Below are 23,437 nucleotides of genomic sequence, written 5' to 3'. Positions count from 1 at the left end.
GCCAGAGCGACTTACAGTTCATCTTAAGATAGATAAGTGGGCCAACCACAGCCATAGTAAGTACATTTTTCCTAAATAAAGTAGCTAACTGCAAAGTCAGAGCTAGTAAGGAGGAAAAAAGTTACTGAAATACTTTTATATATATATATATATATATATATATACACACAGTACCAGTCAAAAGTTTGGGCACACCTACTCATTCCAAGGTTTTTCTTTATTTTTACTATTTTCTACATTGTAGAATAATAGTGAAGACATCAAAACTATGAAATAACACATACGGAGTAACCAAAAAAGTGTTAAACAAATGAAAATATATTTTATATTTGAGATTCTTCAAAATAACCAGCTTCATGAGGTAGTCACCTGAAATACATTTCAATTAATTGTTAAAAGTTCATTTGTGGAATTTCTTTCCTTCTTAATGCGTTTGAGCCAATCAGTTGTGTTGTGAGAACGTAGGGGTGGTATACAGAAGATAGCCCTATTTAGTAAAATACCAAGTCCATATTATGGCAAGAACAGCTGAAATAAGCAGTGAGAAACGACAGTCCATCATTACTTTGAGACATTAAGGTGGGTCAATCCGGGAACCTTTCAAGAACTTTGAAAGTTTCTTCAAGTGCAGTCGTAAAAACCATCAAGCACTATGATGAAACTGACTCTCATGAGGACCGCCACAGGAAAGGAAGACCCAGAGTTACCTCTGCTGCAGAGGATAAGTTCATTAAAGTTACCAGCCTCAGAAATTGCAGCCCAAATAAATGCTTCACAGAGTTCAAGCAACAGACACATCTCAACATCAACTGTTCAGAGGGGACTGCGTGAATCAGGCCTTCATGGTCAAATTGCTGCAAAGAAACCACTACTAAAGGACACCAATAATAAGAAGAGACTTGCTTGGGCCAAGAAACATGAGCAATGGACATTAGACAGGTGGAAATCGATCCTTTGGTCTGATGAGTCTAAATGTTAGATTTTTTGAGAAGCAGAGTAGGTGAATGGATGATCTCCGCATATGTGGTTCCCACCGTGAAGCATGGGAGGAGGAGGTGTGATTGTGTGGGGGTGCTTTTCTGGTGACACTGTCAGTGATGTATTTAGAATTCAAGGCACACTTAACGAGCATGGCTACCACAGCATTCTGCAGCGATACGCCATCCCATCTGGTTTTCGCTTAGTGGGACTATAATTTTTTCAACAGGACAATGACCCAACACACCTCCAGGCTGTGTAAGGGCTATTTGACCAAGAAGGAAAGTGATGGAGTGCTGCATAAGATGACCTGACCTCCACAATCACCCGGCCTCAACCCAGTTGAGAAGGTTTGGGATGATTTGGACCACAGAGTGAAGGAAAAGCAGCCAACAAGTGCTCAGCAGATGTGGGAACTCCTTCAAGACTGTTGGAAAAGCATTCCAGGTGAAGCTGGTTGAGAGAATGCCAAGAATGTGCAAAGCTGTCATCAAGGCAAAGGGTGGCTACTTTGAAGAATCTCAAATATAAAATATATTTGGATTTGTTTAACACTTTTTTGGTTACTACACAATTCCATATGTGTTATTTCATAGTTTTGATGTCTTCACTATTATTCTACAATGTAGAAAAAAGTAAAAATAAAGAAAACCCTTGAATGAGTCGGTGTGTCCAAACTTTTGACTGGTACTGTATATATATATATATTAGCACTGAATACAAAAAACAAGGCCAGGTGTTAAAAAAAATTGATAGTTTCATCACTAAAAGAAAACACACAAAAAAGGAGAGAGCCAGAGAATGATTTGAGGGTGGTGCTATGAAAATGCATTTCATGTATTATTATTCTATTTGGGATAGTTTCATGGTTTATAGCTTCATTTGAAATCCTCTCAGGTGAATAGAAAAGAAGAATAGAGAAAGGAGAAGTGAGATATGCAAAGTAAGTAGCACATTCTCTACACCACTCCTCAAATATGCCTCTTCTCTTTCAACTCTGCTTTCATTTCTTCTCTCCTTTTGTTTCTTATCCTTTTTTCTGTTTTGTTTTATCTGTCAGGCAGGCAGGCAGGCTAGGCAGACACTTAACCAAAAACATGAATGTGCTGCCAGCTATTAAGATTAGCCAATGCTAAGATGGCGGACGGGGCAGAAGCCCAGCCTTGCTGTACCCCACTGTGGCTGTGGAGGCTAGGGGTGAGGAGGACACGGTGCAGGCTGGGCTCCTGCTGCTAGAGCAGCCTGAAGGAGGAGAAGAAGAATGCGGTGAAAAAACAGATTCTCACGTGTCTGCCTCCCTGCCACCCTGGCCCTCTCATGACAATTCCACTCAGAGAGTCACTCTTTGATATGTACGGCCCTTGTCAACGATATAGCTATACCCATTGATCCATTCATCCCTCAGCTTTATAGCAAACTGAGTGGGGCTGCCGTTTTGTTGTTTTTCGAATCAAGGGGTGGGCCTTTAAAGGCCAGCAAGCAACGGGGAAATGTGCACCCAATCAAAGGCAGCTCCACAGAACCTTTCTTTTTCTTCACTGAAAAGAGATCTGGGGGGCTGGCAAATTATGGATCATTACAATCTGCAAAAATTACAGTTAATTGCTGCCACCTGCAAGGGGCTCTGACCTCCTATGGATTTTTTCCATCATAAAAAGGCAATTTGCCCACGTTCTGCCTTTCCACATATACTCACATATAAAAATGCACTGCGTTTTTTGGAGGTCATTATATTGGCTGAAGTAGTGGCGGTATAGCAGCCTATACATCTTATGTATTTCCAACATGTTTTTTTACTGAATGAAACGAAAGACGCATATTACTCTCAAAACGTTCATTTACAACCAAGCTTTGTTGTCGAGTTCTGCTTGGATTCTACGGTGATCTGCAACCCTGCCCTGACAACACGTGTCAACCTACAGTCTCCCTATGTGGGGAAACTGATAGAAACGCTGCTGTTATTTAAAAGGACGAGGCAGGAAGAGAACGGCTCACGTGGCGTATACACCTTCTCTTCCTCTGAGACCTACACCTCTCTATCTGTCGGAGGAGGATTGAGGCACGAGCGTGGGGTAGCACGGCGTGAAGGTGCCAGGCGTGAAGGTGCCATTCTTAATGGCTGCCTGAGACGACAGTCGTGAAGGACAGCGGAGCGCCACAACGCGGCCGGCCCCAAAATCATTTGCCTATACGTCAAAAACATCCATCTCTCGCTGTGTAATCATCTGGTCCAGATGACGTTTGAAACCTCCCTGATCACGGGACGACAACACAGAACAGTGTGGATAATTGACGCCCTCGTCATATTGATTGGCACCGAGTCAGACCAATGTGACGTACCCATTCCCACCCGTCTGTCCGGCAGACACACAACAACAAAAAGAAGATATCTAAATTGGCCTTGACTAGACTATGGGTGCTTTTCAAATGGCACTCTATTCCCTATATAGTTTTGACCAGGGCCCATAGGGGGCCATTTGGCACGCAGCCTATCCCTCTCTAATGATCCCGGCTCAAAGGGAAGGATAGTGTGTGAGGAAGCAGAGAAACACATCCTGACAGGGCATTTGATGGCCTTGAAGATTATAAAAAGGGAAGGAATATGTGAGCTTGGGGGAATTATCTTCTGAAATCGTCTCTGGTTTTCTCTAGTCCTCCAATGGAAAGAAAAAGAAGAGAACCCTTTCAGCAAATGGTCTCTAGATTGTAGAAGCTCTAAAGCTAAAACTAAGTCGAGGTCCCTTTGAAATACGACCAGGAGAGGAGAGACTGGGCTGAAACCAAGGCCGGGGAGAAGGCTTATGGAGATAGGGGGGAGGGGAGAGGAAAAAGAGAAAGAGAGAGAGAGCGAGCGAGAGAGAGAGAGAGCGCGAGAGAGAGAGAATAGAAGAGATAGAGAGAGAATAGAAGAGAGAGAGAGAATAGAAGAGATAGAGAGAGAGAAAATAGAAGAGATAGAGAGAGAGAGAGAGAGAGAGAGAGAGAGCGAGAGAGAGAGAGCGAGAGAGAGAGAATAGAAGAGATAGAGAGAGAGAGAGAGAGAATAGAAGAGATAGAGAGAGAGAATAGAAGAGATAGAGAGAGAGAGAATAGAAGAGATAGAGAGAGAGAATAGAAGAGATAGAGAAAGAAAGAACGAAAAGAGGAAGAACAGAAAAGGAGGATGACAAGCCTACCAAGGACATTGCAGCCCGTTGCAACACAAAGCAGAAGAGGGCTATTACAGTGTCTTTCTCTGTACAATGCACTGCTATCACCAGAGAATATGATCCGCAGCCATGCAAAGAACACAAGGCCAAATGGGAAAGGACATGTTAAACATCAAGATATTGCCCATATGGCCCATTCGGCAGGATCACATGTATTCCAATACTGTCTCAGCCAGTCAGACAGAAGGAGACTAGGTTGGGCTAGACAAAGCAATAGTGATGGGATGATTATAAACAGTCTAGTCTAGGGAGGTGCTGCAATCTGCAGCCACTTTGTACACGCAGATCCAGACCTTCTCATTGTTCACCTGCTGCAATATGCACCTCCACACCCCCTACTCCCAACCCTCCGCCCCTGTAACCCCTCACCCCCCTACACTAGTGTCAGTCCCACCCAGACCCCATCCACCCCAACTGAACCCCTACCACTCAAACACAGCGACACACAAACAACAGCCATTGGCTACAATCAACAATGACCTTGAACCCTGAGGTAACAAGTTCACAACGCCACGGTAACAACTGTCCTTCCCCAAGCCAACTTTCTCCTGCAAGGACTTGACTTTTCCACCATTTTGTTTTGTTCTTGACCAACCCCTGCTAAGTCTCTCCCTCCTCCTCCCGACCTTCCCAACTGGCTCTCACAGATATTGGTCATTGAGGTAATGGAGGAATGTTGTTATAGGCAAGGCATCGGAGGAGGAGAGAGAGAGGCAGGAAGACACTGTATGTCAGCTCAGTCATTTTGGACTTCCACCTGAAAAGTGAAACCTGAAACGGTCCCTGCCAATATTCCTAAGTGTTTATGGGTGTTGGTAGGAGTGATCGGAGAGGATATGGAGACCTCTTCAGAGTGCTGTGATAGAAAGTGTTAATGTGACTACTAGTCTGTTCATGTCATTCGTGGATTCATGGACAGAGACTGGTGATGGAGGAGGATGGGGAGGTCCAGTCTGCCATTAGCCATCCCATGTGTGTGTGTGTGTGTGTGTGTGTGTGTGTGTGTGTGTGTGTGTGTGTGTGTGTGTGTGTGTGTGTGTGTGTCTGCCCTCTCTCCATCAGTATTCACCCCAACGCGGTGGGTCCCAGCTGGTCGCGGCCCTGCTCGCTCGCTCTCACACACACACAGACACACACACTCTCCCAAACACACTCACACACTGTTGCCTTTGTCCCAGGCCAGACTACTTTGTGGCGCACTGAGCCACTGGCCACCAACAAAGAGCCTGTTTGACCAACACTTGTTCTGAAACAAAGCCTGACGTAGGAAATGCGGCTTACCAACAAGAAAACACAGTGAGGGAGAAGAGAGAAGGGGAGAGCTATCCGGGGATCCCAGGTTTGAAAAACAGACATTAGTGTGGCAACAGCAAGGTCCAGTCAGACTACTAACCCACTGACTACACACATCAAATGGAAAGGAAAGAAGAGAGTCTGAGAGAAAGAGAGAGAGAAAAAAAAGGAGTGCGAGAGAGAGAGAGAGAGCGTGCAGAAAAAGACAGCCTAGACACATCACAAGGAAAGAAAAGAGTCAGAGAGAGAAGAGAGACCGAGACAGAGAGAAAGAAAACTTGGCTGGCATGAAGGGAGATTTACTGTGAGATAACTGACTGCGTGAAGCCTGGTGGCCTTTGGTTTGGGCACTAGCTCTGTCTAGCTGTGTACCGTGCCAGTAAGTAATGTGTTCTGTGTTGGTTAGACTCTCAAATCAGACTTTCATACTTATTACCTTTCCACAGTCATGAAAGATGATAGGAGCAGCCAGGACCGGGACTGTGTTTCTCTGACCCACTAGAACCATTAGAGACAGATGATAGGAGCAGCCAGGACCGGGACGGTGTTTCTCTGATCCACCAGAACCATTAGAGACAGATGATAGGAGCAGTCAGGACCGGGACTGTGTTTCTCTGACCCACTAGAACCATTAGAGACAGATGATAGGAGCAGCCAGGACCGGGACGGTCTTTCTCTGATCCACCAGAACCATTAGAGACAGATGATAGGAGCAGCCAGGACCGGGACTGTGTTTCTCTGATCCACCAGAATCATTAGAGACAGATGAGAGGAGCAGCCAGGACCGGGACTGTGTTTCTCTGATCCACCAGAACCATTAGAGACAGATGATAGGAGCAGCCAGGACCGGGACTGTGTTTCTCTGACCCACCAGAACCATTAGAGACAGATGATAGGAGCAGCCAGGACCGGGACTGTGTTTCTCTGACCCACTAGAACCATTAGACAGATGGCTACAGAGGATAAATTAACTGTAGGCACACACTGCACAATAGACAGAACAGAGAGGGAGAGACAGAGAGATAAAAAATGTGTCTGTCTGAGTGTGTGTGCTTGTGTGTTCTTCTAAGAGTCTCAGTGTGTGTGAATTCCATTCATTTATGAGTGTGTGTGTTTTCTGTGTGTGTCTGTCCGCTGTCCATTTCCTTTCCCTAACCCTGGACCTCTCCATCTCCAGTCAGTTGAACTCTGTTTGAACTGACCAGAAAGGACATCCATCCATCTACATGACCTCCTGTCTCTCCCTAGCCCAGTCCGAGGGCTCCTTGCTCGGGCATCTCTCGGTCCGACTGCCCCTGTAATGGGTCTGGTCTGTTTGTTCTCCCATGTAGATCATTATATGCTATCTGCTGCTTACTGAGAGCTGTGTGGTGTGTGTGTGTGTGTGTGTGTGTGTGTGTGTGTGTGTGTGTGTGTGTGTGTGTGTGTGTGTGTGTGTGTGTGTGTGTGTGTGTGTGTGTGTGTGTGTGTGTGTGTGTGTGTGTGTGTAGTCATAAGAAAGACATAATGGTACAGTAAATAGACCTCTGGGTCATGAGGTTTAAACCAGTACAGTTAACGAGCCAATCAATTACATAACATAAACATTTGCATTAGACACGGTCTATGACGGACAATGATAATGTCCTTAACATTGTCATTGTCAACAATTTTGTCCTTAAAGTCAAGCAGAGTGGATGGACAACATAAATGAAAGGAGACACCAGGGAAACCCCAAACTGCCATGTGTCTGTTTCAATACATTATTCTACAGGTACTGCAGATGAGAAGACTTAATCAAGTCGGGATATTTCTGAACGACATCCCAGGCGGGCTCGGCTATGAATCTTAGGGAGAGAGAGCAGAGATGAACAATGCTGAAAGACTAGACATTAGAGACTAGAGTGGACCTATGGATTGTTCATTGGAAACACACACAGCTTTGCTGATATCAATGAGGGAATAACTGTAAATAGATATTTCCCTCCATTTAGTTGTGTATTTTTTTCTAAGGGAGGGGGCCCCTTTGAGCACTTCATGCAGTAGGTCAGCAATCACTGTAGAAACCTTTCACTGGAGGGCCCAGACAGTGTTGAGAGAAGGAGAGAAGAAGAGGAGGAGCGGAGGAGAAGAGGAGAGGAGAGGGTGTTTAGGATAGGGGGTAGTGGGGGTTAGGGCTAGGGGGCATCTACAGGCAGGGACCTGCAGACTGACGAGGCCACGAGAAGCACACACACACATACACACAACTCCCTCCGCTCCCACTGTGTGTGAGAGGATCCCTCCAGGCTGAGCAAACACTACTGTCTGTCTGGGTCCGGTGTCTCTCTCAATTCAATTCAAGGGGTTTTATTGGCATGGGAAACATATGTTTACATTGCCAAAGCAAGTGAAGTAGATAATATACAAAAATGAAATAAACAATAAAAAATGAACAGAAAACATTACACTTACAAAAGTTTCAAAGAAATATAGACATTTCATATTATTGTCTATATACAGTGTTGTAATGACGTGCAATTAGTTAAAGTACACAAGGGAAAATAAATTAACATAAATATGGGTTGTATTTACAATGGTGTTTGTTCTTCACTGGTTGCTGCTGTGATGGCACACTGTGGTCTTTCACCCAATCGTTATTCTTTGTGGGTCTGTGTAATCTGAGGGAAGTACATGTCTCTAATATGGCCATACATTTGGCAGGAGGTCAGGAACTCTCTTTCTCTCTCACTCTCTTTCTCTATCCCTACTCCATCCTTTCATCTCTCTCTCTCTCTCTCTCTCTCTCTCTCTCTCTCTCTCTCTCACTCTCTCTCACTCTCTCTCCCTCTCTCTCTCACTCTCTCTCTCACTCTGTACCCCTCCACTCATACTTTCTCTCTCTCTATCTTCTCCCCCTCACGCCAGCATACTCCCCTGTTCCTCCTCCCTCCTTTCTTTACCAGTATTTTCTTATATTTCTGATGACAGCACTGAGAAGGGTCGAGGTAGGTCTCCCTCCCTCTCGCTCCGTCTCTCTCCATCTCCTCTTGCTCTGTTTTCCCTCTGAAGCCCTCTACCCTTGGCCTCACCCCACCCTGCCCTCCCAGCCACCTACTCTCCACTCCCGGTAAAGCCTGACTCTAAATCCTTCCATCAGGGTTAGGGAGGAGGAGAGAACTATACAGGTGTTTTCTATTTTCCTCCCCCTCTCCATGCCCTCTGATCTAACTCACTTCACTGGAAATAATATTCCAAGAAGAAGACATAAGCTCATACAGGCCTAACCGAATGGACTGAGGTCGTTCACAGGACGGCGGGAGAGAGGGGGAGGAAGAGAGGGAGGGGGGAGGAAGGGAGGGAGGGAGAGATGGGGAAGGGAAAAGGAGGGAGGGAGAGAGAGAGAGAGAGAGAGAGAGAGAGAGAGAGAGGGTGAAGTATTCAAGATGTGTTTCCTTCTCCCTCTGACCACCGTCCCCATCGGACAAGGTAGGCGTCCATCGGACAAGGTAGGAAGCCATTACTCACCAAGTCCGCTCTCATTCTCACAAGGATCTGGACGAAAGAGAACGTGGCTATCACAACAATCTGACCTTTCTAAAGGGGGAAAACTCAATGTCTTTTCTACACTGGCCCAACATTTAGTCATGACCAAACATGACTCTCTCTGGGCACGTCGAGGCGCGAGACAACCAGTGGCTTGGAAAGGTCATGTGAGCCACGGCCAATCAGAGGAGCCCGTTCGAGCATATGATGCCCCAAGGCATTGTGGGGGAATGGGGTAGAATGAAAGAAAATGGGACAGAAGACAACGAGACCAGTGTGTCGGAGGAGTCGCCCGCAGCGTCCTTAAACACGCTACCCATCTGCTGTGCTCCAACTGCGGTTACATGGTGGTCACAGTGTGGTCAGCTGGTTAAATAGTTCAAGGTCTATCACCGTCAATAGACGACCTCTGCTGCTGCTCTGGGGTTAAGGTTACTTCAAGGTCAAACTCAACCAGGATAATAACTCTCAGTGAAGTAAAGCAGAGCTGAGTGTTTGTCTATAATGCAGGAACATAGTAAGTATTTCATTGGATGTAGTAAAGAGTTGGATTTCTTTCCTCTAATAGGGGTTTAATATCAAACTGCCTTGAATCACGTCATACCAGAAATCTATTCCAGAGTAACACCGCTCACGAAGACAACGTCAAATCTCAAGTAGTATGTATGTAGAGATAGCAAGACCAGCATACTGAGCCCACCCAATGTCCCACTCCCATCCAACACCCCTACTGCCGTTTATTCCTAACTTATTCATAAAGGACTTGAGGGAAACGGCGCAAGAACCCGAAAACGAGTTCCAAACGGCATTTAAATTGCACAATCGCCTCGTGTTCAACAAGCCACAACCCCCCCCCCCTAAGTCATTGACAATAGCAGGAAGAGACACACAGCGCACTTTCGGAAGTGGTCATGCACGCTCGACGCTGACCTACAAACCGTTTTGTGTCGGCTTATGCCAAGACAAGTTCACCGTTCAAACGACACGTGTCCTTCTCCGCGCTTTCCTTCGCACTCCATTTGAAAGGCCACTTACTGTGAAGAGGAGTGCTGGAAAAGAGGGATGAAAAGGAGGGGTGCATGGGGAAGCAGTAAACGCCATACATGTAACGTTTACCATCAATAACAGTCTGTAAGATGGATGGGCCATACGCTTGGCGAAGGCAGCCACGCTCCCAACTATTCTTCATCTCAGGGCCTTGCCGTACCAGATTCCATGCAGTCTCTCTCTTAATTAGACACATGTGGTCTAAGACTCTAATCTATGCCATGCCACAGTATTGTGTAGACTAGAGCAGAGCAGGGCTCAAACTCACCAAGCGCCTGATCTAGGATCAGGTCCCCTCCTCTTATTCACTATGACGGAAAAGTCAAACCTGATCCTAGATCAGAACTCTTATTCAGAGACGCGTTGTTGAATACAGGCCCTGGGCAGAGCCAGGGAGGAGAAAGGGCGGGCGCTAGGACCCTTGGAGTTGAAATGGCCCACCGTCACCGCCTCTCTCATTTCTACCACAGCCTGGCCTGAAGTGGGTCTGCTTTGTATAAGCAGATGTATTTGATAGACGTTATTTTGTGATGGGGCTAAGAGTCACAGGCAGCACTACAATTTGAATGCTCAAATTCACTAAACATGTTGGTGTTCACCTCGGGTTAGAGCATGTTTTCAGCTAAATACATTAGCCAGGCTATTCCCAGAGAGTCTCTTCTCCTCATTCCTCATGCATAGGCATACTATAACACTAACACTAATGAGTTAATAATAATTAAATAGGTAGCCCCACCAGCCTGGAAGTTGGTTCCCTGTAGCCAGCTGGAGCCTATAAATGGTGATTTTAACAAGGCAAGGGCCTAAGATCTCAAACCGTGCTGGAATGTTACCTGTGAACCCGTGCCAACAATCTGTCCCAAGGCCCTATAGATAACCACATAGCAGAGAAGTGTATAACAGTATAGCAGCCCAGAACTAAGGGAGGGCAGAGGGGACGAGAGGAGGGGGTGTGAGAGAGGGTCGAGAGAGAGGTTCGAGAGAGAGGTTCCGAGAGAGGTACGAGAGAGAGGGTCGAGAGAGGTTCGAGAGAGAGGTTCGAGAGAGAGGTTCCGAGAGAGAGGGCCGAGAGAGGGTCGAGAGAGAGGTTCGAGAGAGAGGTTCCGAGAGAGAGGTACGAGAGAGAGGGACGAGAGAGAGGTACGAGAGAGAGGGCCGAGAGAGAGGTACGAGAGAGAGGTTCCGAGAGAAAGGGTCGAGAGAGAGGTTCCGAGAGAGAGGTACGAAAGAGAGGGTCGAGAGAGAGGTACGAGAGAGAGGTTCCGAGAGAGAGGTACGAGAGAGAGGGACGAGAGAGATACGAGAGAGAGGTTCTGAGAGAAAGGGTTGAGAGAGAGGGTCGAGAGAGGTTCGAGAGAGAGGTTCGAGAGAGAGGTTCCGAGAGAGAGGTACGAGAGAGAGGGCCGAGAGAGGTTCGAGAGAGAGGTTCGAGAGAGAGGTTCCGAGAGAGAGGTTCCGAGAGAGAGGGCCGAGAGAGAGGGTCGAGAGAGAGGGTCGAGAGAGAGGCCCGAGAGAGAGGTTCCGAGAGAGAGGTACAAGAGAGAGGGCCGAGAGAGGTCTGAGTGAGAGGTATGAGAGAGAGATCCGAGAGAGAGGTTCCGAGAGAGAGGGTCGAGAGAGAGGGCCGAGAGAGAGGCCCGAGAGAGAGGTTCCGAGAGAGAGGGTCGAGAGAGAGGGTCGAGAGAGAGGCCCGAGAGAGAGGTTCCGAGAGAGAGGTACGAGAGAGAGGGCCGAGAGAGGTTCGAGAGAGAGGTATGAGAGAGAGGTTCCGAGAGAGAGGTTCCGAGAGAGAGGGTTGAGAGAGAGGTTCGAGAGAGAGGGCCGAGGGGTATGAAAGCTATTTCTATTAGGTAATCTGGTTGAAGTAAACACATGTGGTGCAGCCGCCTCACCCCCACAACAAACACCTCAGTCTGAGAGAGAGACAGAGAGAGAGAGACAGAGACAGAGACAGAGACAGAGAGACAGAGACAGAGACAGACAGACAGACAGACAGACAGACAGACAGACAGACAGACAGACAGACAGACAGACAGACAGACAGACAGACAGACAGACAGACAGACAGACAGAATATTGATAAACTCCCATATCTATTGGGTGAAATATCATATTAGCAAGATTTGTGACCTGTTGCCACAAGAAAAGGGCAACCAGAGAAGCACAAACACTATTGTAAATACAACCCATATTTATGTTTATTTATTTTCCCTTGTGTACTTTAACTAATTGCACATAATATGACATTTGAAATTTCTTTATTCTTTTGGAACTTTTGTGAGTGTAGTGTATATTGTACATTTTTATGCAAGTTAACATATGTTTCCCATGCCAATAAAGTCCTTAAATTGAATTGAATTGAGAGAGGCTGCCCTTGCCTAGTGACTCTGACTCAAGCATTCAACGGTCAACAGTTAAATCCAAAACAGACAAAGAATTCCTTATCTTTTTCCTTAAATACCATCTCACACATTTTCTGTTTAAACATTCCCCCCCGTTCGGTGAGGGGAGGGAGGGTTTGAAAGCGGGAGAGAGGGAGGGAGAGCAGGACTTCTAGAAGAGAGGCTATGTTCCTTTAGTGACAGCTGGATTTATACACAGACAGCTGCAACGAGCAGGATACCCATACTGTACTGTCCAGCCATACTCCTTAACACACAGGAGTTCACTGACACACACACACACACACACACACACACACACACACACACACACACACACACACACACACACACACACACACACATAGGACCCACAAACTCACTGACAGACATTCCACACAGGCACTGGGCAAGACGGCACACATACGTGGCCACGCCGCGGGGCCAGAGTTGGATCAAAACATCATTTTGAAAGATGACTTCTGAGTTATAGATACATTTTCAGCGAGTGAGCAGAACAAGTACCGGCTTGAATTTTCTCTCCCCTTTTGCCAATGCCCACAGCGTGAAGAAATTGGGATGTACAGTGATAAAAGAGGGTACGGCTGACTCTCAACATTGTCTTAAACAGAGAAGAACAGCTAGGGAGACGATTTATGTGGCAGATGTTTGTGCCCTAGCTGTTTCTAGCAGACAATAAAACTGAATTGACAGAGAGAGTGAGTGAGAGAGCGCCATTTTTAAACAGTGGAGAGTGGAGCCTCACAATGGAACATTGAAGCAATTGCTTTGGCTGCACATGTCAAAGTGTGGTACCACATGAGCTGTATCAATAGTAATTGACAGTAGAAAAATGATACACATGTACAGTGAAGCCTAACGTGTACATCTACAGACAACCAGTTCCAATGCAAATATACAGCATGCTCTTAGTTAAAAAGGTGCTATCCAGAATCTAAAAGGGTTAGCCGGCTGTCCCCATAAGAAGACCCTTTGAAGAACCCTTTTTGGTTCCAGGTAGAACGTTTTTGGGTTCCATGTAGAACCCTTTCCCCAGAGGTTTCTACATGGAAACTGAAAGTTCTACCTGGAACCAAAAAGGCTTATCCTATGGGGACAGCTGAACAACCCTTTTGGGAACTATTTTTTTCTAAGAGTGTACCCGTTTCAGAGGGCCTGCATCACACTAGGGGAAACTACCAGCACTCATGCCACACGAGTCAAGTCACACACACTTTGACACACGCACATACTCCGACACCCCTCTGGTGTCACCCCTAACGGCTACAGCTCTGTCACGCTATGGGGCTACACTGATCCCCCATGCGCCCCCGTTAACGGCGGCCACTCATGTTCCCACGGCGACGAGGGGGGAATTGACGGCTTCTCAGAGGCGCCGGTTCCCCTGGTCAGCGACCTCGACTGCCTCGCCGCGTTGTGTTCCATTCTGGAAAGAGGAACTAAACCTACTCAGAAGTTGAACTGTAACTTGGCTCGGGTTTATGCTGGGTCAAGATGTATACCCTATACTGGTCTCTAAGACTGATATGATGCTCAGGAGAAATACTGGGGGGAAATGAGAGATGAGAGACTTGCTCAGCGACTTGTTCAGAAATAGGGCGATGGGCGGAATCATTTCTGATGGACACCTTTACAGAAACAGATAGTAGAAGACGATGAAAAAAATATAATGACTTTGCCTATACAATTTATAACGATTGTTGTATGGCAAAAGTCCTACACTTTCACAACAATTGAAGGAGATAAAAACATGAAGGGAGGTAGTGGGGAATAGGGGATAGTTTATACAATTGTTGACAGAGGGCAGAGGGAGAAAAAAAGAAAAACAAAAGAGTGTTGTTGGACAGAAACACAGACAGACAGACAGCGTTAGCCACAACAGACAACCAGAGAGCCCATCCTTGAGGGGTGCTAGATTACATTAGCGCCAGCTGCTTCCTTTGTGTGGTTTTACGGTTAGGGCCCGAAAAGCTGCTAAAATTTCACTTAATCTGCTCCAGAAACCCAAGTGTCAGCCACTCAAATGGGGGCTAAAAGCACCACTCTCAGATAACTAAAGGGAAAATACGCTAATAATAGATGCCCACAGCTTCTCAGGCAGCCCATAGGCGAAGCCGTGACCGGGCATCCATTTTGTGTATCCGAAGTAGGTGGCGTTTTAGTGCATAGGAAACTGGCTGCCCCTGTGTGCGACTGGCCAGTGGTAGAGCCCTAATGGTGGTGGTGGTCAGAGCCACCAGAGAACCAGACAGCTTCCCCACCTCTCCCCCTGGTCTGTTCATCCTCTAGTGATTAGCCTATGCTAATACCCTGACCCACCCGCACTTTCTTTTAAGCCACCGGCGGGACCGCTACCCAACAACAGCTGTGGGCACTTTGGCTTTAAATTAAGCGGGGAGATATGGTGGGGGGTGTTAGGTAGTATGAAAACCAACAATGTAATCCTTGTAAAACTGAACAAAATTCCAGCAAACATGCTATACACAAATGTGTGTGCCTGTGTGTGCATGCAGTGTGCGTGCGTTTGGCATGTGTGTGTGTGTGTGAGACAGAAAAAGAGAGGAAGAGAGGCCCCTCTGCGCCGACCCTCAGATACTGACATGACAGGATCCAGGCAGGGTCGACGGAGTATAGGGGGAGGAGGATACGTGGTGAGGGATAGGGAGGATGGGGGGGGGGGGGGGGGGGGGGGGGGGGGTGAGGGAGGGGAGACGGAGGGAGGTTAGCAGGGGGAAGGCCAGTCAGTCCAGTCGGTCGGTGGGGTGGAGGAGAGGCAGAGAGGGGGGAGGGAGGCACCGTCCATCAGTTGTCTGGGAGAGATTTTCCCTTCCAAAATGTTTGCAGGGAACACATACATCCTACTACACAGTGAGACCTTGGCTGGAGCTGCACTGATGAGGGGAGAGGGGGTCTGGTATCTCTCTCACACAGCTCTCGCCTTAACATCGTCCTCTACACTAAAGATACTGAAATCTCACCGGACTGACTGAAGAGAATGACTGACAGATTTTTCTATCTAAATATTATTGAAGCTCTGTAAAGAATAGTGTACTGTTAAAGAAGAGAGAGAGAGAGAGAGATAGACAGAAAGAGAGAGAGACAGAGAAAGACAGCGAGAGAGAGAGAGACACAGAGAGAGACAGAGAGAGAGACAGAAAGAGAGAGAGAGACAGAGAAAGACAGCGAGAGAGAGAGACAGAGAGAGACAGAGAGAGAGACAGAGAGAGAGACAGAGAGAGAGACAGAAAGAGAGAGAGACAGAGAAAGACAGCGAGAGAGAGAGAGACACAGAGAGAGACAGAGAGAGAGACAGAAAGAGAGAGAGAGACAGAGAAAGACAGCGAGAGAGAGAGACAGAGAGAGACAGAGAGAGACAGAGAGAGAGCCAGAGAGAGAGACAGAAAGAGAGAGAGACAGAAAGAGAGAGAGACAGAGAAAGACAGCGAGAGAGAGAGAGACAGAGAGAGACAGAGAGACAGAAAGAGAGAGAGAGACAGAGAAAGACAGCGAGAGAGAGAGACAGAGAGACAGAGAGAGAGACAGAGAGAGAGACAGAGAGAGAGACAGAAAGAGAGAGAGACAGAGAAAGACAGCGAGAGAGAGAGAGACACAGAGAGAGACAGAGAGAGAGACAGAAAGAGAGAGAGAGACAGAGAAAGACAGCGAGAGAGAGAGACAGAGAGAGACAGAGAGAGAGACAGAGAGAGAGACAGAGAGAGAGACAGAAAGAGAGAGAGACAGAGAAAGACAGCGAGAGAGAGAGAGACAGAGAGAGACAGAGAGAGAACAGAGAGAGACAGAGAGAGAGACAGCGAGAGAGACAGAGAGAGAGACAGAGAGAGAGACAGCGAGAGAGACAGAGAGAGAGACAGAGAGAGAGACAGAGAGAGAGACAGAGAGAGAGACAGCGAGAGAGGAAGAAAGAGAGGAAGAAAGAGGGTTGTGCTTGCCTCCCAGTTTACTGTACCCTGGTTTCAGTTTCCAAGGAGTTAGATGTGTTGACTTAAGCTCCTACACTACTTGTTGGAACAGGAGTCGAGAATGAGAGGGAGGGAGGGAGGGAGAGAGAGAGAGAGAGAGAGAGAGAGAGAGAGAGAGAGGGAGAGGGAGAGGGAGAGGGAGAGAGAGAGAGAGAGAGAGAGAGAGAGAGAGAGAGAGAGAGAGAGAGAGAAATTGGAAGGAGAGACACGCTAAAGCAAATGAACCTTTTAAATTTGAGAGTGTAGCCCTCCTTGGACTCCGAGGTTGGATCCAGAGTGGCAACAGATGATGAGAGACAAATCACTGGCCTTATTACCAACCAGCAGTCTGTCCCTCCAACTTCGCACATCGCACTAGTGTGAACGCCTGGGGAGGGACGGGGCATGTACAGCATGAACAATGCTGCCCAGCACAGCACAGACCAGCCAGTTTCTCATAGAAAAGTATATGTATCAAAGCATAAAAACATTTCTCTGGCACTTTGAACCTATAGGATAAGGGTTGTAGTAAAGGTGTTTGGCTGACTTATCCCCTTGGCTGATAACACAATGCTGCCTGGCTGGTCAAGAGGACAGGTGATTTGTTGCAACAAAAGAGCCAACAACCGGGTCAACAGGAATGAGAGGGAAAAAATAGCCAAAACCACTATAGAGAGAGAGTCCAGTGGTCACCTTGGACTCTGAGCCAAACTTCAGAGGCTTCCTGTCTGCCATGGTGTCTATGTTTACCTCTGGGCTACAAGGTAAACAAACATCAAGGTCAAGGAAACGTGGGAGTCTGTCCAGACCATAGCACCTCTGACAGGTCCGAAAGGCTGCTTCAATTGTTCTCAGACCTGTTCTAAAACCTGTCTACCAGATATGAAAGGTCTGCATGGCAGCATAAACTGTTCTGAGACACAGGCCTTTTAAGATGATTTAGAAGGGAAAGTGCAGGGGTGATTTGGGGTTGGCAATTCTTTTCACTTTACCTTCATTTTTTATCAGTTGGAGGTACATATTTAGCTAGTTACATTGTAAGAAACTTCTCTAGGTAGGTATAGTCCATTTTCACTGAAATCACACTAAATCAAACCACATTTAACTAAATCACACCACATTTAACTAAATCACACCACATTTAACTAAATCAAACCACATTCAACTAAATCAAACCACATTTAACTAAATCACACCACATTTAACTAAATCACACCACATTTAACTAAATCAAACCACATTTAACTAAATCAAACCACATTCAACTAAATCAAACCACATTTAACTAAATCACACCACATTTAACTAAATCACACCACATTTAACTAAATCAAAACACATTCAACTAAATCAAACCACATTTAACTAAATCACACCACATTTAACTAAATCACACCACATTTAACTAAATCACGGCCTGGTTGCTACGGTGACCACATTAACAAGTAGGTTACCATGGGGACATCTTAGCCCTGAGATAAACAACAATACCATGTCTGAAAACATCCAGACCTCATCTCCCTCCCTCCCTCCCTCCCTCCCTCCCTCCCTCATGCATAATGTATTTTAATGTATCCAGTACAAGGATGTGGGAACATGGCAGTTCCACAGAGTCTTTTGCTTTTCTCAGTCGGATGTCACGCGAATGGGTCCATGAACCCAACGAACTCTCACTCCTTCTCTCACCCTCTCTCTCTCTGGTCTTTCTACACTCTTAGAAAAAAAGTGCTATCTAGAACCTAAAAGGGTTTTTCGGCTGTCCCCATAGGAAAACCATTTGAAGAATCCTTTTTGGTTCCAGGTAGGGTTCTCCTATGGGGACAGCCAAAGAAACCTTTTGGGAACCCTTTTTATCTAAGAGTGTATCCCTCTCTCTTCTTCCTATCTCTCCATGCTCTCTCTCTCTCTCTCTCTCTCTCTCTCTCTCTCTCTCTCTCTCTCTCACTTTCCCTCCCTCTCCCTCTATCCCACCCTCCATTCCTCTCCCTCCCCAACAGACACATGGCCGGAGAGAGCAGACAGCCATCTGGGAGTGGTGGCCGGCTTTGTCTGGGTCCATCGCGGACCCCACCCCCCCAAAACACCCCTCACCCACTCACCATTACTATCCCCAAATGTGAAAGTCTCTTCTCATACAATCTGCACATATACATATGCAAATGTGTGTGTGAGTGTGTTTGTGTGTGTGTGTGGGGGGGGGGGGGGGTCGCTAAGAGCAGCCATCATCACACACAGAGAGAGAAGGGACATATTCATCCGATATCTTCATGCCAAACTAACACCCGATGCATGTGCTGCTCAAGAAAATAAAGAAGTATGTTTGAGAGAAAGAGAGAAGGAGAGAAAGAGTGAAAGAGAGCTCATGTTTAAAGAAGAGGGGAAGACAAGAAGAACCTGCCCATATACAAAGAGAGTAATGGTCGGAGATTCGTGAAATACATGCACATTTTATGGTACACAAACACACACACACATATACAGTACCAGTCAAACGTTTGGACATACCTACTTACTCCAGGGTTTTCTTTAATTTTAATATTTTCGACATTGTAGAATAATAGTGAAGACATCAAAAATATGAAATAACACATGGAATCATGTAGTAACCCAAAAAGTCTTAAACAAATCAAAATATATTTTAGATTTGAGATTCTTCAAATTAGCCACCCTGTGCCTTGATGACAGCTTTGCACACTCTTGGCATTCTCTCAACCAGCTTCATGAGGTAGTCACCTGGAATGCATTTCAATTAAAAGGTGTGTCTTGTGAAAAGTTAATTTGTGGAACTTCTTTCCTTCTTAATGCATTTGAGCCAATCAATTGTGACAAGGTAGGGGTGGTTAACAGAATATTTGGTAAAAAACCAAGTTCATATTATGGCAAGAACAGCTCAAATAAGCGAAGAGAAAAGACAGTCCGTCATTACTACAAGGAAAGAAGGTCAGTCAATCCGGAAAATTTCAAGAACTTTGAACGTTTTTTCAAGTGCATCAAGCGCAATGATGAAACTGGCTCTCATGAGGACCGCCACAGGAAAGGAAGACCCAGAGTTACCTCTGCTGCAGAGGATAAGTTCATTATGGTTAACCTCACCTCAGATTGCAGCCCAAATAAATGCTTCACAGAGTTCAAGTAACAGACACATCTCAACATCAACTGTTCAGAGGAGACTGCGTGAATCAAGCTTTCATGGTGGTCGAATTGCTACAAAGAAACCACTACTAAAGGACACCAATAAGAAGAAAAGACTTGCTTGGGCCAAGAAACACGAGCAATGGACATTAGACTGATGGAAATCTGTCCTTCGGTCTGATGAGTCCAAATTGAAGATTTTTGGTTCCAACCACCATGTCTTTGTGAGATGCAGAGTAGGTGAACGGATGAACTCTGCATGTGTGGTTCCCACCATGAAACATGGAGGAGGAGGTGTGATGGTGTGGGGGTGCTGTGCTGGTGACACTGTCGGTGATTTATTAAGAATTCAAGGTACACTTAACCAGCATGTCTACCACAGCATTCTGCAGCTATACGCCATCCCATCTTGTTTGCGCTTAGTGGGCTATCATTTGTTTTTCAACAGGACAATAACCCAAAACACACTTCCAGGCTGTGTAAGGGCTATTTGACCAAGAAGGAGAGTGATGGAGTGCTGCATAAGATGACCTGGCCATCACAATCACCCAATTGAGATGGTTTGGGACGAGTTGGATTGCAGAGTGAAGGAAAAGCAACCATCAAGTTCTTAGCATATGTGGGAACCGCTTCAAGACTGTTGGAATCGCATTCCAGGTGAATCTGGTTGAGAGAATGCCAAGAGTGTGCACAGCTGTCATCAAGGCAAAGGGCTACTTTGAAGAATCTCAAATATAAATATATTTTGATTTGTTTAAGACTTTTTTTGTTACTACACAATTCCATATGTGTTATTTCATAGTTTTGATGTCTTCACTATTATTCTACAATGTAGAAAATAGTACAAATAAAGAAAAACCTTTGAATGAGTAGGTGTGTCCAAACTTTTGACTGGTACTGTATATCCACAGTTGCCCTCTGGCACAAAGACGCATATATGAGGAATTTCTTCATAAATATAAAAAAAGAATCGATCAATGAAAGCTACTTGGAACAAGATGTTTCAACAACACCCACCATCTCCCTGGAGGATCCCATAGAGAATGGCCACGATGGGAAAGAAACACATCTTTTCATAGATCAGACATGAATATCTCAATGAATATTTCATAAAGAAATGCCTTAAGACAATGAAATAGTCCATTGATTAGTTGGTGGGGTGGTTAGTCCATAAGGGTTAGAATGGGGTTTTCTTGGTTAAATGTTAAGGCGATCTTCTAACTACTTAGCATGTACGATGTGATGTGTTCCCACATAAAGAAATACTATAGTATATACTACTCTTTTTTTTACTACAGTATTTATACTGTAGTAAACTGTTTTTGCAGACTTTATTGAAGTCTGCAAAAACACTACAGTGAATACTGTAGGATTTACTGTAGTATACTAAAGTATTTACAGTTTACTATAGTATAAATACTGTAGTAAAAAAAAGAGTAGTATATACTATAGTAATTACTGTAGTGTTTTGCGGCCTGTAATATACCGTAGTATTTACTGTAGTGTTTTTGGGGACATTACTTCAGCATTTACTAAAGTGTTTTTGTTTTATTATCTTTGACATAGAAGTAGGGGGCTTTGTCCTTTAGGAAACCTACTGGAGAAATACTCAAAGAGCTAATTTTCCATAACCTGTAGGTAGGTAAGTAGGTAGGTAGGACTAGGTCCTGAACAGAGAGTTCAGAACTTCTGCTCTTTTTCATAACCTGTAAGTAACACAATATATGGTCTACACTTGACATGTAGGTTTCTCACGTGTGGCACAAATTTGGATATGGGGAGGGGAATGGGCAGGGTATATGCAACTTAAATACTGTAGAATTTACTATACTAAAAACAAATTGGGCGGAGTGTAGTGTTTTTGCTGACATTTCTGTATTTACTACAGTGTTTATTTTGGTGGATTGTACTATAGTATTCTACAGTATACTACAAAAATCTATAGTAAGTACTACATATGATCAAGGGATACTACAGTGTGTAGTATAGTATTCTACAGTATACTACAGTTTATTACAGAATTCTATAGTAAGTACTGTAGTATTCTATAGTAAACTATAGTCTTCTTTATGTGGGTTAGGACGGAATTTCTAGCCTGATCCCAGATCTGTTTGTGCTGTTTTGCCATCTCATATCGTCACTGTCATGCCATTAATGACCATAGCAAGACAGTAAAAACAGATCTGGGATGAGGCTACTGGATATCTGCCTGAACTTCAGTCCCGTGTCTTGTGACCATTTCTCATCAGCTAAATACACCAGACCTGAGTACAGGAAGACAACAGGAGCACCTGGGAAGCAAGTGCAGAAAGGTGACTCCTCTAAGCCCTTCTATTCTCACCACCAACACCTTCAGCATAACACTACGTCACACACGGAACAGAGTAACACACACACACACCTGAAATGAGAAGAGAAAAGTTCTTTGTAGTACAATGTTGACCAGCCTGTTCTAGAAGTCTCCGGGACAGTCCCTGAGGGGATTAAGTACAAATTAGAGAACAACATGTTTCTGTACATTACTGTATAGGACATTAAACAGACACACACACACACAACTGTTTGAGGCATGAGGTTATAAACACACACACACACACACACACACACACACACACACACTTGCATACCAAGGGCCTTTATGTGTGTCGTCCATATCAAATCCATTCTCTCTGTCCTCCTCTCCACTCCCATGTTAGCTATAATGTTTTCTGTACACAATAGGAACTAAAGCTGTGAGCATCATATTGCCCACCAACACCCCTACCCTGCTGTCCCCACACGTTTATGAGGACTTCTTGTTCTTCTTTTAATTTGTTCACACGCTCCTCCCTTTCAATTCGCTCTTTCTCTGTACTCTTTATTTTCTGTATCATCCTGGCCTGTGGCCCCAGGTTAGAGGTTCTGTTCCCTGTGTTTCCTACACACACACACGCACACACACACACACACACACACACACACACACGCACACAGGCACACAGGCACACAGACACACAGGTACACAGGCACACAGACACTGGCTGGCTAACCAGTCTGAACTGGTTCTGACATAGGTGAACCAGAGCCTTGTCCTTTTTGGCCTCCAGACAAAAAATAACCTGGTGGCATTCGATCTAGACTCAGCAGGTATGAGGGAGATGTGTGTGTGTGTCTCCCTAGACCTTCCAGGCCTGGACCACTGCCAAGTTCATCTGTTAATGGACAGCCACTCTGAGGGCCGAGCCGTCCCCCCTTCCCTCTCTCGAGTCATCCCCCCCTCCAGCAGCCGTCCCTGCTCACGACCCCCCCCCCCCCACCCAACCTCCCCAACCTCCCCAACCCACCACGCCTGCCCAGATACAGCCCTCTCCCCTCCTCTCTCCCTCTCTCTCTTTCCTAGACGTAGATCACTCCTGCTCCTTTCTCTCTCCCTCTCCCCCCTTCCTCTTCTCTTCTCCCCCTCCCCTCCTCCCTCTCTATTCAAGATAAACAAAGTGCTTCAAGTTCAGGGGACACCCTGGGACCCTTTAACAAAGCCATCTATCATCCTGTCTGCCAGGCCAGGCCTCTCTCTCTCTCTCTCTCTCTCTCTCAGCCACCACCAGCCCTGCTGCTGTCTCTACCTCTTCTGGTCTCTGTCTCCATATAGTACTCTCTCTCTCTTTACCTCTCCTCCTGCTCTCTCTGCCTCGGCCTCTCAGGCAGCCTCTATGTTCCAGCCGGACAATTTCCCCTTTGTGCTCCCGTCAGAAACCCACCAACCCCCACGGGCCTAGGAGACTAGCCCCTCACCCCCGCGCTCCTACCCCCCCACACACACACCTCATGCCAGGGGGCTTGAGGAGGGCTTGACCAGTCACTTTGAATGCCTTGGAGCTACTCCTCCGTCTCTGGCCCGTCTCTCTAACCACGGGTAAGGCTGTACTAGGACAAT

The 23,437-nt window shown here is 46.0% G+C and overlaps 1 protein-coding gene and 1 non-coding gene across 2 annotated transcripts in view; both read right to left on the bottom strand.

Moving 5' to 3' along the window:
• The window catches only part of LOC115177824 (B-cell lymphoma/leukemia 11A-like), a 43,699-nt gene that overhangs the window by 5,848 nt on the left and 14,414 nt on the right, over positions 1-23,437 (bottom strand). The gene's annotated exons all lie outside the window — the stretch shown is intronic.
• Positions 21,096-21,150, bottom strand: LOC115179034 (U7 small nuclear RNA). Its single transcript, XR_003872801.1, has one exon. It is a non-coding gene; the product is annotated as a U7 small nuclear RNA (small nuclear RNA).

Source organism: Salmo trutta, chromosome 38 (assembly GCF_901001165.1).
Source record: "Salmo trutta chromosome 38, fSalTru1.1, whole genome shotgun sequence".
Taxonomy (NCBI): Eukaryota; Metazoa; Chordata; class Actinopteri; order Salmoniformes; family Salmonidae; genus Salmo; species Salmo trutta.
This window is presented reverse-complemented; position numbering and strand designations above follow the sequence as displayed.